This window comes from Camellia sinensis, chromosome 2, assembly GCF_055761805.1.
Source record: "Camellia sinensis isolate YWXY chromosome 2, ASM5576180v1, whole genome shotgun sequence".
In the NCBI taxonomy this organism is placed as follows: domain Eukaryota; kingdom Viridiplantae; phylum Streptophyta; class Magnoliopsida; order Ericales; family Theaceae; genus Camellia; species Camellia sinensis.
The window spans coordinates 147,235,029-147,254,926 of NC_138962.1; the positions used below are offsets into that span (position 1 = coordinate 147,235,029).

At 39.1% G+C, this 19,898-nt stretch overlaps 1 protein-coding gene across 1 annotated transcript in view; it reads right to left on the reverse strand.

Annotated features, from left to right (window-relative positions):
• The window catches only part of LOC114311198 (acyl-[acyl-carrier-protein] hydrolase FATB2, chloroplastic-like), a 292,813-nt gene that overhangs the window by 166,542 nt on the left and 106,373 nt on the right, over positions 1-19,898 (reverse strand). The gene's annotated exons all lie outside the window — the stretch shown is intronic.

Below are 19,898 nucleotides of genomic sequence, written 5' to 3' on the forward strand. Positions count from 1 at the left end.
GTTTCATAACATCAATCACAAAATGCGTAACAATACAACTAATTGACGTAACAAAAATATTCAATTTTTTTACAGACTACAAATATCATAATCAAGCAACAAAGTTTCGTAACAATTATCATAAAATGACTAACAAATCACTAAAAGTCCTAAAATCACCAATCAGTATCTCTCATGATACAGAGAAAACAAAATGTAATGATAATCATTAAATAATTTAATCAATGATTTAAAGCCATGGAACAGAAAATAAGAGTTAGAGAAGATTAATCGGTAGAGCAAGAAGAGAGGAAATACAAGAAAGAGAGACTGAGTAGGCTTACCACCTGTGAAAAAGGACGTCAATGGTGGTGTCGTTTTCGATAAGGAATGTCAGAAATATCTACAGTGACAGTAAGGAATGAGAGTGATGAGGGATGATGAGGACTGAGATTGTGGAACAGTACCAAAAAAAAAAGCGTAATATTCATTTTTTCAGCAGTTCTATAACAGATATGTGTGTATGTACAAATTGACAATAAGAAAATCTTTTAAATCATAACTAGGGCCAAAGGTTTGTGTATGTGTGACATCTTAATGTAAAAAAGCTAGAGTTTCGAGATAGATGAATTTAGTAGATAAAGAAATATCACCATCAATAGTGTTGAAATAGATAGAGAGAGCAATGACGAGTTCAAATATCTATTGCAGAGACAGATGAGTAGAGAGATGAAGAATCCAGTGAGGAAGAACTATCAACGATGGTCGTTCGATAATCTGAGAGAAATAGAGAAGTCTGAGTAAAAAATAGAGAGAGCTCAAGCACAACTAACACAAATCAAGGGGAAAAAAATAGTGCAAAGAAAGAAAAGAAGAAATGTTAGGAAAAAAATTTAGGAGGAAAATGATTTGGTAGAACAAAATAAAATCACGTCGTAGATAATTTTTTCAACATATTTTTTTTATGAAAAATTAGTTAAATTATATAATATGTGTGTGTGTGCGCGCGCGTGCGCATTTACAGATATTTTAAAAAGTACAGGTGCCGTTTGGTAACACTTACGTTTTCAGTTTTCAGTTTATATTTACAAAAATTTTAAAAATTCAAATAAAAACTTGTTTGGTAAAATTTTTGATTTATAAATCAGTGGTCTCAGTTTATAAATTTGGCCAAAAAATGAAAACACAAAAAATGTGTTTCCATTTTGAGTTTTCAGTTTTTTTTTTTACCACCCAACACTAGCCACCACCCGCTACCATTTTCCACCACCGTCTTCTGCCACCACCACTCATCACCCACCCCTCACCACCACCTGCCACCACCACTCACCACCTACCTACCACCACCACCAGCCACCTGCCACCCACTCGCCACCACCACCCACCACCCACCTGCCATCCAGCCGCCACCACCCACCACCCACTACTACCATCTACCTCCCACCACCACCACCCGCTACCTACTTGCCACCACCATTCACCACCCACCTGCCACCACCAGCCACTCGCCACCACCAGCCACCTGTCACCCACCCGCCACCACTACCCACCACCACCGCCACCATTACCCACCACCCACCCGTCACCCACCTGCCACCACCACCCACTCGCTACCACCTACCACCCGCCACCGTCACCCACCCACCCACCACCACCCGCCATCCACCACCCATCTGCCACCACCATCCACCACCTGCCACCACTGCCGCCACCACCACCTACCCACCATCACCGCCCACCACCCACCACCACCCGCCATTCGCCACCCACCTGCCACGACTGTAACGCCCTCAAAATAAACCCATTATATATATCATTGACATGCATTATTTAATTAAAACATTTTATTAATTCATTCATCAGAGTATTACTAAGTAAAAGCATTACATATAACATCGAATAAATTGCCCAACAGGCTTACATCTTTCCAAGCCAACACTTGGATACAAAAATATGAGTTCTAACTCAATACTAGAAAAGCCCTAGGCTTGAATGTTTACATGTACTAATAAATAAAGACAATTAACTAAAGATAATCTTCTTCAAAATCCAGAAGCCAAACCCTCCCAAGCTAAGTCCTTGGAGGTAGCTTATCACCTGAACCTGAAAATGATGTTCCCATAAAGGGTGAGTCACAGCCCAGCAGAAATATACTAAACCAAATATAAGCATTGAATAAAGCAATAGCATTCAATAATTGGTTAACCAAGATAATCAGTTATATCTCTATACAGTTTCATGATATTAATGTCTAAGATACGTTTTACTTTTCAACATTATCAATATGGCTCAGAACCTGGCCAAACTTACAACAGTGAACCATATATATATCAAATTCACATTCTTCCAATATCAACAAACAAATGAGACTCAGACTCAATTCAAAACACTTCATACTTCCAGTTTGATACACATTTTAGTGCTGTATCAACAAAAACACTTCAATATAGATAAGCACACATAAAAGTGATGCTAATTGTAACGCCCTCAAAATAATAACAATAAACCCATCAGATAAGACATGCATTTACATTTAGACTAACCGCATTCCTTTCATTCATTAGAATTCCAAGACATAAGTATTACATGTTAACCTCATAACAAAATGCCCTACGGGCTTACAGCTTTCCAAGTTAACACTTGGTTACAACAAAGAGTTCTAACTCGTTTACACATTAAGCCCTTGGCTTGAAATTACAAGTAATACATCAAAAGTAAAACGACAAAACTATGCCCGCCACAAGCCTCCCAGCTATGTCCTTGGAGGTGGCATGCTTCCTGTACCTGAAAATGATATTCCCATATAGGGTGAGCCACAGCCCAGTAGAAATACACTAAACCAACCATGGACAATGACTAAAACATTAGCAATTGATAGTTGGTCAACACTGATACAATCACATAAATTTCATATTTATGTCAACGACTTACAAGTCCCAATTACTTTTCATTTTCCCTTTTTCAACAGATAAGCATGCTAGCTCTATCATCATTTCCACAGATATGTATAAAACTATATCTCACATTCAGATAAGCATAAAAGCTATATCCTCAATCTCAACAGATATGTATATCAACAATATCCACAGATAAGCATACAAGCTGTATCTACACTCTACAACAGATATGTATATCAACAATATCCACAGATAAGCATACAAGCTGTATCCACACTCTACAACAGATATGTATATCAACAATATCCACACTTCACAAAGATAAGCATATGAGCTCTATCTTCACTTCTCTAGACAAGCATATGAGCTCTGTCTACGGAGTTCATCCCCTATCTCCTCCCAATACCTATCCGGTTTAGAGGTACATCCCCTATCTTCCCCTAAACCGCGGAGTACATCCCCTATCTCCTCCTCTACACATAACGTATATAAACACATTGGTTCTATATACAATCACACAATACACACAATTAATGTATTCTATCAACCGTCAAGTTCCATGACACATTCCATTGATTAGTTTTCGTTTACCTAATCATCATGCATTGTCTACAACAATCTCGACTATCCTCCACCGATAGCCCAAAGCAGTTATTTCTAAAACAGAAAATAAATGCACAAATGGATATTCAATCAACATTTCATTTCCTCATTTCTCACCAATTAATTATCCCAATTAATTAAACAATGTAATTAGGCCATTTTCCATAATTACTATTTCAACCCTTAGGTCCCATTTTCATCAATGATTCAACAATCATTCTATTTTTCTATGCCAAACATGCATCTAGGTTTATTATGAATAAAACCCCAACTTTTGTAAAAATACACAAAAGCCCCAAACTTTCACAAATTTACCAAACCAAGCCCAACATCTCAAAATACCAAAATTTAAAGACAAAACCCATAGAGAGGAGTAGGTTATCCCTACCTCAAATTCGGAGCTCCAAGGGAGAAGAAGACAAAACTCAACGTGTTCCAAAACCCGAGATTTTCAGATTAAAATGAAGCCCTCGACGATCAACAACCTTTTTGTAAAGGCCAAAGGTGAGTAAATCACTCCTACTAGATCAAAACCTAGAGAGAAGGTAGAGTCTAGAGTGAGAGGCTCAACAATGGTGTTTTTGGAAAAGTAAGAGAGAGAAGAGAAAGTGAAAAGTGATTTGAAAAGTCACAATTTCGGGATTTAAACCCAGTCTTCCGCTCGAGCGTAAAACACCCCGCTCGAGCGGCCACTCACAAACTTCCGCTCGAGCGGCCAACCTCCCGCTCGAGCGCAGAATGCACTCGCCCAGCACTTTTGCAGAACCAGACCTCCGCTCGAGCTCCCAACCCTACGCTCGAGCTCACAGCACTGCACAACAAGATACTGGATGGATGTAATCTACGCTCGAGCGCCAACACCCCCGCTCGAGCGTACAGGCCAAAAATCTGGGCAACTAGTTTTGGTTTCTAAACTCAATCAACCTGTAACAAACCCGCTCAACACATCCTATAACTCAAATATAAAGTAAGAAAGGATGTAAACAAGATAATAAACAACATCCAACATCCACAGACACATGTCCGGATCACTGTACAACAAGGGTAAACCCGGGATCGCTATAACCTCCCCCCCTTAAAGAATTTCGCCCCCGAAATTAAGCACAAGTTTTCAAAAACAGGTTTTCCTCCATTTTAAACAATGTTACAATTTAACATTCAACAATTCGACCCATTACCGGTCATCCCATCCCTTTAACAAGAGACATATCACAATATGTAAACAACATATGTATTATCAACATGCATCAACATTATGCACTAACTTTCCAATGTCAACAATATACTTAACACCTATAATGTTACATTCAACTTCCATATGAGGCAAGTTCCAAAACATACTTCCAATAACCAAAACATTTTCAATGTTTCACAACTTAAGACATATATAAAAGCTCTTAAGTTCAACAAAATGTAAAATTTAAATATAAGATTACATAACAACAAACAAGTCCGGATATTTCTCTCGGACTTCCAACTCACGTTCCCAAGTGGCTTCCTCCACTCCGTGATGTTTCCACAAGACTTTCACCAAAGGAATGGTCTTACCACGCAGGACCTGATCCCGCCTATCCAAGACCCGAACCGGTCTCTCCTCATACGAGGCATCCTCATCTACCTCTAAATCAGTCCAATCCAACACATGTGATGGATCTGGCTCATACTTCCGAAGCATACTCACATGAAACACGTCATGCACTCCGGACAACTGCGGCGGTAAGGCCAATCGATAAGCAACCTCACCTATCCTCTCAAGGATCTCAAAAGGACCTATAAACCGAGGGGATAACTTCCCACTCTTCCCAAACCTCATCAGGCCTCGCCTAGGTGATATTTTCAGAAAGACATGATCACCTACCTCAAACGCCAAAGGCCTCCTCCTACGGTCGGCATAACTCTTTTGTCGACTCTGGGCTGTAACAAGCCTCTTACGGATAAGCTCAACTTTCTCCGTCGTCTCCCTAACCAACTCCGGACCCAACAAAGGTGCATCACCCACCTCGGCCCAACAAACTGGAGACCTACACGGTCGGCCATACAAGGCCTCAAACGGTGCCATACCGATGCTAGACTGAAAACTGTTGTTGTAGGCAAACTCTACCAATGGCAAGTGCCTCTCCCACGTCCCACTGAAGTCCAGGACACAACCCCGAAGCATATCCTCGAGGATCTGAATAGTACGCTCGGACTGCCCGTCAGTCTGAGGATGATAAGCCGTACTAAAGGTCAACTTAGTGCCCAAGGCACTCTGCAAACTCTGCCACAACCTAGCAGTAAAACGAGGATCTCTATCTGAGACGATCGTCACTGGGACCCCGTGCAATCTCACTACGTCCCGAATATACAAGTCGGCAAGATGATCTACCGAATCTCTCACGCGCATAGGAATAAAGTGCGCCGACTTAGTCAACCGGTCTACAACCACCCAAATAGCATCACTACCCCGTTGAGTCCTCGGAAGACCTACAACGAAGTCCATAGTGACATGCTCCCACTTCCACTCGGCAATAGGCAAGGGTTGCAACAAACCCGCTGGCCTCTGATGCTCGGCCTTCACTTGCTGGCAAGTAAGGCACTTCGATACGAAAACAGCCACATCTCTCTTCATACCCCGCCACCAAAACTGGCGACCCAAATCCTGATACATCTTAGTACCTCCCGGATGCACCGCAAGATGCGAATGGTGAAACTCTCGGAGTACTTCCTCTCGGCAAGACTCCGGTACAAACAAACGGTTTCGGTATCTCACACTCAGGTCGGGATACACCGTCAAACCCTTCTCAACTTTCCCACTGGAGATCTTCTCTCGGAGGGATTCTACCTCAAGGTCACCTCTCTGTGCCTCTAACACTCTAATCACAAGTGTAGGCTGCGCAACAACAGAAAACAAGGCCGCAGCCTCGACAGATTCGCCCAGTAGCAAATCAAACTCGCCAAGTGCTCCCAACATCACCCATTCCCGGATGGCTATACTAGCAACATCACTAATGGTCTTCCTACTAAGGGCATCGGCCACAACATTGGCCTTTCCCGGATGATAATGCAACTCAAAATCATAATCCTCGATGAACTCCATCCATCTCCTCTGCCTCAGATTCAAGTCTCTCTGTGTAAACAGATACTTCAAACTCTTGTGATCCGAGAATACCTCGAACTTCTCACCATAAAGGTAGTGCCTCCAGATTTTCAAGGCAAAGATCACAGCTGCTAACTCTAGGTCGTGTGTGGGGTAATTCTTCTCGTGTATTTTCAACTGACGTGAGCCATAAGCTACCACTTTCCCCTCTTGCATCAACACACAACCCAAACCCTCTCGTGAGGCATCACAATAAACCGCATAACCCAACCCTCTCTCCGGAATAATCAACACCGGAGCGGTGGTCAATCTAACTTTCAGTTCTTGAAACGACTTTTCACAAGTCTCACTCCACACAAACTTGACTCCCTTCCGAGTCAGTCTAGTCAACGGTGACGCTAACCTGGAGAAATCTTTCACAAACCGACGGTAATACCCAGCTAATCCCAGAAAACTGCGGATCTCAAATACACTCTTAGGCTGTGCCCAATCTTGCACTGCCTCAACCTTGGATGTATCAACAGACACCCCTTCCCCGGATACCACATGGCCTAAGAATTTGACTTCCCCCAGCCAGAACTCACACTTCCCAAACTTGGCATACAGCCTATGGGCTCTAAGTAACTCAAGCACCACTCTCAAGTGTGCCTCGTGCTCCTCCTCAGAAGACGAATAGATAAGGATATCGTCCACGAAAACAACCACAAATCGGTCTAAGAACTCCCGGAAAATCCGGTTCATCAAGTCCATAAAGACTGCCGGTGCATTGGTAAGTCCGAATGGCATCACCAAAAACTCATAATGGCCATACCGCGTACGGAATGCCGTCTTAGGAATATCTTCCTCCCTGACCCTCAACTGATGGTAACCCGATCTCAAGTCTATCTTAGAGAAACAACGGGAACCCTTCAACTGGTCAAACAAATCATCTATACGGGGCATAGGGTACTTATTTTTAACCGTAGCCCGATTCAACTTCCGGTAGTCTATACACAATCTCAAGGCACCATCTTTCTTTTTAACAAAGAGTGCCGGTGCTCCCCATGGTGAAACACTAGGGCGAACAAAGCCCTTATCTAGCAATTCCTGGAGCTGAACTTTCAACTCAACCAACTCTGCTGGAGCAAAACGGTAAGGTGCCATAGAAATCGGCGCCGTTCCAGGCACTAAATCAATAGAGAACTCTATCTCTCGGTGAGGTGGCAAACTAACAAGATCTTCGGGAAAAAACATCCAAATACTCACAAACCACCCTCGGCAACACAATCAGTGTCTCATCACACTTACTACTCTCAAAGCTAGCAAGTAGACCACTAAGCTCACTTCGCCTTCGCGAATCATACCCCGGTGGCAAAACACTACCAACCCGGTCTCCCAAGAAATGGAACCACTCCCCGCTCAAGGTACACAATGTAACCCTCTGGCGGTAGCAATCAATAACAGCCCGGTATGACGATAACTAGTCCATACCCAAAATAACATCAAAACCCTTCATGGGCATGACAACAAACGGAAAAGGAAGCCTATAGTCGGCGACCTCTATATCACATCCTCTAACACCCTGTTTCAGAATTAACTCACCACCCAAAGGCGATACCACACAAATAGGAGATGCTAACTGTGCTAACTCCAATTCCAAAACAGATGCAAATGCAGCAGATACAAAAGAATGAGATGCACCCGTGTCTATCAACACATTAGCAACCGAGTTGCAAAATAGAAAAGTACCTCTCACTACTGATGGAGCCGGTACTAAATCCTGCGCGGTAACAGCATACACGCGCCCCGTAGGCCCCTGGTCTACCTGCTCACCTCTCGGAGCAAAAGACTGCTGCACAGACTGGGATGACGAAACTCCCGGATTGGCCCTCGAGGCCTGCACAGACTGAGCTGGCTGAAAAACCTGCGTCTGCCTAGAACCAGACGCTCCCGAAGTGGCACTCAACTGTGGGCAAAACCTCTTCATGTGCCCAGGTTGTCCACACTGATAACAAGTCAAGAGCTGCCCCCTGCCCAAACTCTGACTCTGCGGTCTAGCTGAAGAAGAAGCAGCTTTCTGACCCCCACCCTTCTGCGGGCAAACAGATACCTTGTGACCCAGCTGGCCACACTTGTAACAGGTGAAATCCCCCTGACCACCTCTCCCGGAGCCTGCACTCGGCACTGGGAAGGTCGATCTAGCAACACCACCCTGCGACTGCTGAGGGTTATAACCCTTCTGTCTCCTGCCATCACTCTGACTATCCTGGCTCCTCTTGGAGCCTCTCTGGCCCTCATCCTCCTCCTGCATCATAAGCTCCATATGAGCTGCAGCGTCCACTAGGTGTCTATACTCTCGAATATATGACCCACCGATTCTCAACTTGAGGCCCCGCCTCAACTTCCTCTCAAACTCATAGCAACGGCGTTCCTCAGACGCCACCAGTTCAGGTGCAAACCTGGACAAACTAGTAAAAGTAGCCTCAAACTCGGCCACTGACAAGCCCTGCTGATTAAGCCGGCTAAACTGATCCCTCAGCTTCTCCCTAGCTGCTGCTGATAAAAACCTCTCCTGAAAAGCATTCACAAACGCCTCCCAAGTACCACCAACACGAGCTTTCTCGTACTTCCACCATTGACCCGCATCTCCCTTCAGCTGGAAGGATGCCAAGGTCACTTTCAGTGCTCCGTCCTCGATGCCAAGCATCTCAAACGTCTTCATTGTCTGTTCGAGCCATTCATCTGCCTTAAGCGGCTCTTTAGGATCCCCGATAAACTCGTCCGGATTACACCGAAAGAACTCCCTCTTCAAAAAGGAAGGCCCTGTCTCAGCTGCCTGATTCCCAGCTCTAAGAATACCCAAAGCTCCTGCTATCTCTCTGGCCAAGGCACCCATAGCCTGCTGACCTACTGGCTCGGCCACATTGGCTTGCCCAACTCCCTCCTGCACTGCCGGAATCTCACCCTGTAACGGTATTTCCTGCCTCGCAGGTCTACCACGCCTAGCACCTCTTCCTCGTCCTGACATCCTAATAAAGGCAACACAGAACGTTAGCACATTCATAAATGTGCCGAAACTAAACACTCACGTCCTAATGCATGAACAAGTGTAATTCACTCCACATAAGCACATAAACACATAAGCACTTACGAACTTCATTTCCGGATAATGATAGTCCCGAGGCGTTACTAGAGTTCCGGTTAGAAACAGCATTGATCAAGTGCCTTTCCAACAAGACTCCCAGAAACTCAAGGATCCAATCAATATCCCAGAAATTAAATCCCATACCCACATAGCCACATAAGCATGTTATCAAATAAACACATAGCATATGGTACTACATCTACGTCTCTATCAAGCGAGACAAACCCATTGTGATCCTAATCACTTCCCACGTACCCAAAGTATTCGAACCCGGTACGCTCTGATACCAAGTTGTAACGCCCTCAAAATAATAACAATAAACCCATCAGATAAGACATGCATTTACATTTAGACTAACCGCATTCCTTTCATTCATTAGAATTCCAAGACATAAGTATTACATGTTAACCTCATAACAAAATGCCCTACGGGCTTACAGCTTTCCAAGTTAACACTTGGTTACAACAAAGAGTTCTAACTCGTTTACACATTAAGCCCTTGGCTTGAAATTACAAGTAATACATCAAAAGTAAAACGACAAAACTATGCCCGCCACAAGCCTCCCAGCTATGTCCTTGGAGGTGGCATGCTTCCTGTACCTGAAAATGATATTCCCATATAGGGTGAGCCACAGCCCAGTAGAAATACACTAAACCAACCATGGACAATGACTAAAACATTAGCAATTGATAGTTGGTCAACACTGATACAATCACATAAATTTCATATTTATGTCAACGACTTACAAGTCCCAATTACTTTTCATTTTCCCTTTTTCAACAGATAAGCATGCTAGCTCTATCATCATTTCCACAGATATGTATAAAACTATATCTCACATTCAGATAAGCATAAAAGCTATATCCTCAATCTCAACAGATATGTATATCAACAATATCCACAGATAAGCATACAAGCTGTATCTACACTCTACAACAGATATGTATATCAACAATATCCACAGATAAGCATACAAGCTGTATCCACACTCTACAACAGATATGTATATCAACAATATCCACACTTCACAAAGATAAGCATATGAGCTCTATCTTCACTTCTCTAGACAAGCATATGAGCTCTGTCTACGGAGTTCATCCCCTATCTCCTCCCAATACCTATCCGGTTTAGAGGTACATCCCCTATCTTCCCCTAAACCGCGGAGTACATCCCCTATCTCCTCCTCTACACATAACGTATATAAACACATTGGTTCTATATACAATCACACAATACACACAATTAATGTATTCTATCAACCGTCAAGTTCCATGACACATTCCATTGATTAGTTTTCGTTTACCTAATCATCATGCATTGTCTACAACAATCTCGACTATCCTCCACCGATAGCCCAAAGCAGTTATTTCTAAAACAGAAAATAAATGCACAAATGGATATTCAATCAACATTTCATTTCCTCATTTCTCACCAATTAATTATCCCAATTAATTAAACAATGTAATTAGGCCATTTTCCATAATTACTATTTCAACCCTTAGGTCCCATTTTCATCAATGATTCAACAATCATTCTATTTTTCTATGCCAAACATGCATCTAGGTTTATTATGAATAAAACCCCAACTTTTGTAAAAATACACAAAAGCCCCAAACTTTCACAAATTTACCAAACCAAGCCCAACATCTCAAAATACCAAAATTTAAAGACAAAACCCATAGAGAGGAGTAGGTTATCCCTACCTCAAATTCGGAGCTCCAAGGGAGAAGAAGACAAAACTCAACGTGTTCCAAAACCCGAGATTTTCAGATTAAAATGAAGCCCTCGACGATCAACAACCTTTTTGTAAAGGCCAAAGGTGAGTAAATCACTCCTACTAGATCAAAACCTAGAGAGAAGGTAGAGTCTAGAGTGAGAGGCTCAACAATGGTGTTTTTGGAAAAGTAAGAGAGAGAAGAGAAAGTGAAAAGTGATTTGAAAAGTCACAATTTCGGGATTTAAACCCAGTCTTCCGCTCGAGCGTAAAACACCCCGCTCGAGCGGCCACTCACAAACTTCCGCTCGAGCGGCCAACCTCCCGCTCGAGCGCAGAATGCACTCGCCCAGCACTTTTGCAGAACCAGACCTCCGCTCGAGCTCCCAACCCTACGCTCGAGCTCACAGCACTGCACAACAAGATACTGGATGGATGTAATCTACGCTCGAGCGCCAACACCCCCGCTCGAGCGTACAGGCCAAAAATCTGGGCAACTAGTTTTGGTTTCTAAACTCAATCAACCTGTAACAAACCCGCTCAACACATCCTATAACTCAAATACAAAGTAAGAAAGGATGTAAACAAGATAATAAACAACATCCAACATCCACGGACACATGTCCGGATCACTGTACAACAAGGGTAAACCCGGGATCGCTATACTAATGGAGTCCATTCCCTATCTCCTCCCAAAACAAAATCCGGTTTAGAGGTCCATCCCCTATCTTCCCCTAAACCGTGGAGTACATCCCCTATCTCCTCCCACACAAAACAATGTATGCAAACACATAACATATACCACACACAATCAATACACATAATGTCTGTATTAATTTAACAGTCAAGATTGATGACTTAATCAATGATTAATTTCAGTTATCCCTAATCCACATGCAGAGTCTACAACAAGCACGACTATCCTCCACCGATAGCCCAAAACAGTTATTTCTAGACTTGGAAATAAATATACCAACAATTCAATAGACGAGTGATTTAAATTAACCAACTATGCCATTTAATCAGTGAATTCCCCATTTCCATGAGTTAAATATACAAATTAATTTATTAATTCAACTAGGGTTTTTCCCAAAATTATCAAAGTAACCCCAACATATCAATATACCAAAACTTAGAACAAAACCTATAAAATGGAGTAGGAAATCCCTACCTCGAAGAAAAACAACCCAAATGGAGAAGACAGAGATGAATACCCAAATACCAAAGTGCTCCAAATTGCCAAATGTTCAGATTAAATGGAAGCCCTCGACTCACTCTACCTTTTTAATGAAGGATCTAGGGTAGAAACACACCCTAAGTGGATCAAATCTAAGAGAGAAGGTGAGTAGGAAGAGAGAGAAGTCGGACCTAGGGTTTAGAATCAAAAAGAAAATGAAAAGACTGATCAAAACCCGCTATTGCGTATATAAACTGGACAGGCTCGCTCGAGCGAAGACATGGTCGCTCGAGCGACCAGACACAAGAAAACCTCGCTCGAGCAAAGAAAATCTCGCTCGAGCCAAGAATGCAATGCTACAGGTCCATACTGGACGCAACCTCTCGCTCGAGCGACCAAAGCCTAGCTCGAGCGAAGAACCAAAAACAACATCTCGCTCGAGCGACCAACCACTCGCTCGAGCGAAGAACCAAAATTCTGGACAGTAACACTAGGTTTCTAAACCCAACCAACCTGAAACAAACCTGCCCAATACATCCTATAACTCCAAATAAGAAAATAAGGGACAACAACAACAATTATACAATATCAGAATCTACGGAACCTAAGTCCGGATACAATAATCAAATACCACCCACCACTCGCCACCACCACCACCACCACCCACTCGCTACCACTCGCCACCGTCACCCACCCACCCACCATCACCACCCACCACCCGTCACCCACCCGCCACGGCCCGCCATCCGTCACCCACCACCCACCACCTACCACCCGCCACCACTACCACCCACTCATTACTACCCACAACCCGCCACCGTCACCCACCCACCACCACCGCTCACCCGCCACCACCCACCACCACCAGCTACCTAGCACCCACCGTCATCACTTTTCACCACGGTCTTCCGCCACCACTTGCCATTTCTCACTCTTTTTTATATTTTTAAATTTTTTAAAACATTTTGTCAATTACCAAACGCGTTTGTAGTTTATGTTTTTCTAAAAATAAATAAAAAATAAACAAAAATCAATTTATAAAATTTTTATAAATATAAACTGAAAACGTAAATATTACCAAACACACCCATATTGTTTGTCTATTACTATTTCTATTATATTCAATAAAGATACTATGATTAAAAATAAATCTAAAATAGAGATATGTGATCAATTACAATTGTCACTTAGGGATAAAACTTTACAATTAATTAAGAAAGTGAGAGTTGAGAGAGAATGAGAGTTTGAGAGAGAAAGATTTATTTGTGAGAAATAAAATGTGAGAGGGGTGGTATTTATATGACTTGGAGAAGGGAGGGTTAATTTATAAAATAAAGAATAAAAAATTGGTTGTTGGTAGAATTAACAGTCATATGACCGTTTCATTTTTTTTTTTTAATTTTTGACCATTGTACTTACAGAGGGTAGGGGGACGTTGGGCCTGGTCGGGCCAGGTAAGAAAAAAAATTTTGGGCTCACAAGATGGGTTGCACTCCATAACACACTCAGGCCAAGCCGGGCCCCAGATCACAAGGCCTAGGTCTTGGGTTGGGCTTAAGCCTAGGCCTAGCTGGGCCTACCCAGGGCACGAGCGGGCTTTGAGTGTGCCGCTAGCCAAATTTACGCTACTATATGTGGGTAGTGGTTATGAGATATATGATTAGTGGTTATGAAATATGTAATGTTGGTTATAATCAAAGTGGTATGGTTATGAGTCAAATGGTATTGGTTATGAGATATGTGATTAGTGATTATGCGCAAAGTAGTGTGGTTATGAGATATATGGGTAGTGGTTATGAGATATATAATGTTAGTTATGATCAAAATGATGGTTATGAGTCAAAGAGTGTTAGTTATGAGATATGTGATTAGTGGTTACGATATATATATATATATATATAATGTTGGTTATGAGGCAAAGGGTGCTGGTTATGAGATGTGGTTATAACATTTATGGATAAAGGTTATAAGATATATGATTAGTGATTATGAGATATGTGATTTTGGTTATGAGCAAAATGGTGTAATTATAAGTCAAATGGTGTTTGGTTATGAGATATATGATTAGTGGTTATGAGATATGTTATGTTGGTTATGATCAAAGTGGTGTGGTTTTGAGATATGTGATTAGTGGTTATGATATATGTGATTTTGGTTATGAACCAAAGGGTGTTGGTTATGAGATATGTGGGTAATGGTTATGAGATATGTGATTAGTAATTATAAGATATGTGATTTTGATTATGAGCAAAGTGGTGTGGTTATGAGTCAAAGAGTGTTTGATTATGATATATGTGTTAGTGGTTATGAGATGTGTGATATTGGTTATGATCAAAGTGATGTGGTTATGAGCAAAAAGGTGTTGATTGTGAGACACGTGACTAGTGGTTATGAGATATGTGATATTGGTTATGACTCAAAGGAGTAGGTTATGAGATGTGGTTATGATCTATGTGGGTAGTGGTTATGAAATATGTGATTGATGATTATGAGATATGTGATATTAGTTATAATCAAAGTGGTGTGGTTATGAGATAAAGGGTTTTGGTTTGGAGATACGCGATTATGGTTATGAAATATGTGATATTGGTTATGAACAAAATGGTGTTGGTTATGAGATGTGGTTATGACTAAGTTATGATCAATTTGATTGTAGTTATGAACAAATATGATTTTGGCTCATAATTATAAAAAGGATAATGACGGAACTCAATCTTAGCCATTAATTTTCTATATACCATACATTTTTTGAACCAAATGTACCAATAGTAATATCATTTTGCAAGATCTACGCATAAATTAGAAAGAAAACTAATTTTAGATTGTTAGTCTAGCAAAGTAATAAATCAAATAATTAGCACAAATATTATATAAATAATGACAATAAATGATATATATACATATATATATATATAACAACAAGAGTAGGAAAACATAATTGTAATATTTTGAGAGTCGCATTGTTACTGTTCTAAAACTATTTTTCCTTCCATCGTTAACAGTTCTGAAATAAAACTCATGTTGCTTACAACGTCTCTCATCTAGTGTTCACGATCACCATGAGGCTTGAACCATACCACGAACCAGAGTTGTCCAAAACATAAACAACATATAAAATATAGAGAATTCTCTTGAAACATTTCACTTTTATAGTAAGTCTTCGTCACCATTTTCTCTTTTCTATGAAAACACTTTTCCAAGATAGATTATAAAAGGGTTGGGCTTCCCTTCAGTTGGTGATCGGACTGGAGGGTACTGTTGGGCCCCATGGGGGCCCACCACGAGTCTCATTTTGATAATCTGAACAGTTCAATGTATAAAACTCATTGAGTACTATATACATGTAAAAAATCACTTTGATTGGATATCGATAATTACGTGATCAAATCAGTTTTGTATAAAAAAAAATAGATAGTGAAAAAATAAATGATTGATAGAAATCTAATCCGATAAAATAACTATCGATATCCGATCAACGTGATTTTTTATAGGCATATAGTACTCGACGAATTCTACATATTCAGCGGTTCGAATTATAAAAACGAGACCCTTGATGGATCCCCACGGGCCTAACAACACCCTCCAATCCGACACAAATTGGAGGGAAGCCAATTCCACTATAAAAAATCGGTTGATAAATTTATATAGGAACTTATGTAATCAATACAATTTTTTTTTAGATAGTGTATTTATATGAAAATTATTATGTAATAAAACTTATAATTGAATTTGTATTAAAGCTCATTGGGTAATATAATGAATATATTAAATATTATTTATTTTTATTAAAATATTCCAACAATTAATCAGCGTCATTTCCTCCATAATTAATACATCATCCTCTCCTATATCACATTAACACTAACCGTCAACTCACCAAACCTCCACCATGTTGCTACCGCCATCACCATCATAACCTTTTTTTGTCCTTTCAAAACCATGCTCTTTTCTTTTTCTTTTTTGTTATTCCACTATTCAATCTCCTTAATTGGACTGTGTGAGATTAACTTTTCATATCTGATTGGAACCTCCGAACCATTCCAACATGCCATAACCCACTTATATTCAAGAAATGGAACAATGGAATTAATTGGGGTAGTTTATGTATTTGATTTTTCCGTCAGATTTTGGTAATCTGTAAATCGTAAAAGTAGTAACTGAATGGAATAATCTTGCAGTTGCAGTGGTGTTATCAAATGAAAAAAGACTGAGCCAAAAAAAAGATAAAAATAATGGAGAGAGGAGGGAGTAAAAAAAAATTTGAAAGACAGGATAGATAGGACGGGAGAGAGAGAGAGAGAGGACAACAAAGTACAGAGATAATAAGTAGCAAAACCAAGAGGCGTATCTGTGAACCGTTGCCAACGTTTAGCTACATCTGGAAACTGTTGATAACGTTCCAATTACAAGGTGGACCCAAGTTTGTCTGTAATTTCATCAACTTCATAAGGATATTTGTGAAACAATAAAATGTATATAAAACACTTAGCGCCGTTTCTTAGCGCCGTTTCCCGGGGGGGGGGGGAAGACACTTAATGGAGGGGGGGGGGGAAGACACTTAATGAGAGAGTGTATCAAAAAGTTGTGTGTGAAAGATGTGTATAGAGAGAGAGAGTGGTGTGTGTAAATAGATGCTCCCGTTTCGGGGTTAAGCTTTTTGACTAGTATACTCAGTCTCGTTTGAAAATAAGTTATTTTAGTAATTTTTTAATTTTTTAATTAAAATATGAGGTAAAAAAAGATTAGTATGTTTAAAATGATTTTTTGATTTTTTAAAAAAGATGTGAAAAAATTAAAGAAAAAAAAAATCTTTGACTTTTTAATATAGGTTGTTGGCTAGAGAGAAAAGAGAATCCTTGACTTTTTGTATAAGTTGTTGATTTTTTGATTTTTTTAGTAATTTTTTGACATTTAAATTAAAATAGTTGCATGCTAAACGAGACCTAATCACATTATTTTCTTTATTTTTTAGAGTAATGTTATAAATTCTAAAAGTTCTATCAAAATTTCTACCAAATGTCTCACATGATGTGAACACCTATGTAAGATATTTTGATAAAAATTTTAGTAGAATTTTTAAGATCTTTAATATTTTTATTTTTTTTATACATATTCTTGTAAAAAGTAAAAATATTAACAGAAGTAATCAATTCACTAATGACCTCTTAAAATCCCTTATTCTTTTAAAGTAGAAATAAATTAATAATAGATAGTAGGTTATTTATTATTACAATATGCGGTGATGGTGAGGTGAGGTGTACACAAGGGCGGAGGTACTTGGGAACCGGGGGTAACGTGTCCCCTTGGATTTTAAGCCTTTTTTTTTTTACTACAAATATAAAAAAAATATTTTGAACAAAAAAATTATAAAAATATTATTAGAGTGAATTATTAATGACATTTTAAGAATTATGAGAACAATAATGATTGTTTTGATTGAAAATGAAGAGATTATTATAAATCATAATATCTATGAAAACTTTATAAATTTTTTTGAATGTAACGGTGATGTCATTATTATTAACATGTAAGGATAAGTAATCTCACTATAAAAATATGAAATTTATTGGATTGTTAGTTACATTTGACATGGAGGTTTACTCTCTATGTGTTTATTTACTATTATTTGGTGGTATCACATACTAATGATGACGTGGTATTACCATTATATTAAATTTTTAATCAAATTTTGTATGAAAAAATAATTTATCATTATATAATTTAGGATAAATTACAAATACATCCTATGAGATTTGCTTAAAATATAAATAGTCCCTGTTGTTTGGAAAATTACACATACCTCTTTGTTAGTATTTTTTATTTAACAGAATTAACTAAAAAAATAAAATTCATAATTGATCTTCTATACGATAATAAAATTACCTAAATTATTAATTGAAATATATTTATAATATCATTAAAAACTGTTAATTGACTTGATGATTCATTAATTAAATGAGCTATTTGTTATGAAATTAGAAACATCAGGGGTGGAATGTAATTTCCAAAATTACAGGGGGCGATTCGTATTTTAATCAAACCTCAGAGGGTGTATTTGTAATTTACCCTATAATTTATTTTAAGACTTATATCCATATTTTTTTATACTGTTCATGATACACTAGTTATAAATAACATTATTTTTTTGATATTTCTTGAAATCAATTGTAAAAACTTGCGTAAAATATTTTTGTAAAATTTTTTGATATTGTAATTAATAAGCGTCTCCTCTAATTTAATTTTCTGGCTCTGCCACTGGGTGTACATATACATGTAGGTGTCTACTTTTAGAAAATGTTATGGTAATTTTTGTATTACATATTACATAAAATATGTAATTTTCGTATAAAATTTTGTAATATTAATCATAAAATATATAATCTCGTCATAAATTAATGTAATAAAAAAATATCATAATTAAGTTATAAATTTTATAACAAAATTATATATTTTTATAATAAGGTAAATATAATATGCACTCATAAAAGAATGCGCACCTAAGATTTCCCTAAGTTTCATAGGGTGTCACTGCACTTTTTGTGGTGCTCCCTTTTTCGTACGTAGTAAAATATTTATATTTTTGCAAGAATGTTGTATTTTTAATGAGTGGTGCTAGTATTAAAAAAGGAAAATGTCTCCGACTCTCAGTGGGCTCTCAGTGGGGTACTGGGGTCACGTGTGATTGGTGGGAAAAAAAAAATTGTTATTTTTTTTTTTTTTTCGGCCAATGTGGAGGCGACACCTCACTGAGGGTTGTCAGTAGGGATCGCCCCACTGGGTGTAGGGATCACAGCTCATTAAAAAATAATTATAAAAAAAAAATATTGAACACTCACGTGGGTGTGATTAGCAAGGAATCTATGAAATCCGTAATCCGATCCAGTCAGTCCAATCCAATAGGTTTGGATTGGTTTTTTGAATCCGCGGTTCGGTTCCGGATTGAAGAATTAAAAATCCGTAGTTCACGGATTGGTTCCGGATTGAATCCCACGGTTTCGGATTGGAACCGATCCGGACCGTATATAAATAGTCTATATTTTTATTATACATCCTCACCCATAGTATCTTGTCTTATTCTATGTAAAATCTAAACTCAAACCTAAAACCGTATAATATCTTCTTTTATTACTTTTGTTTGTTAGTTTTAAGTTTTAATTTGCAATGGTCTAAATACTTATGGTGAAACCAGTTTTCTTATAATTGTTTAAATTCTAGAACAGTATGTCGTTATTATAAAAAAACATGTTGCTATTATGGAACTAATATAGCACTATGTTTATATTTTTATGAAATTCAAGTGTTATATATATTTTTTTGTTATTTAATTA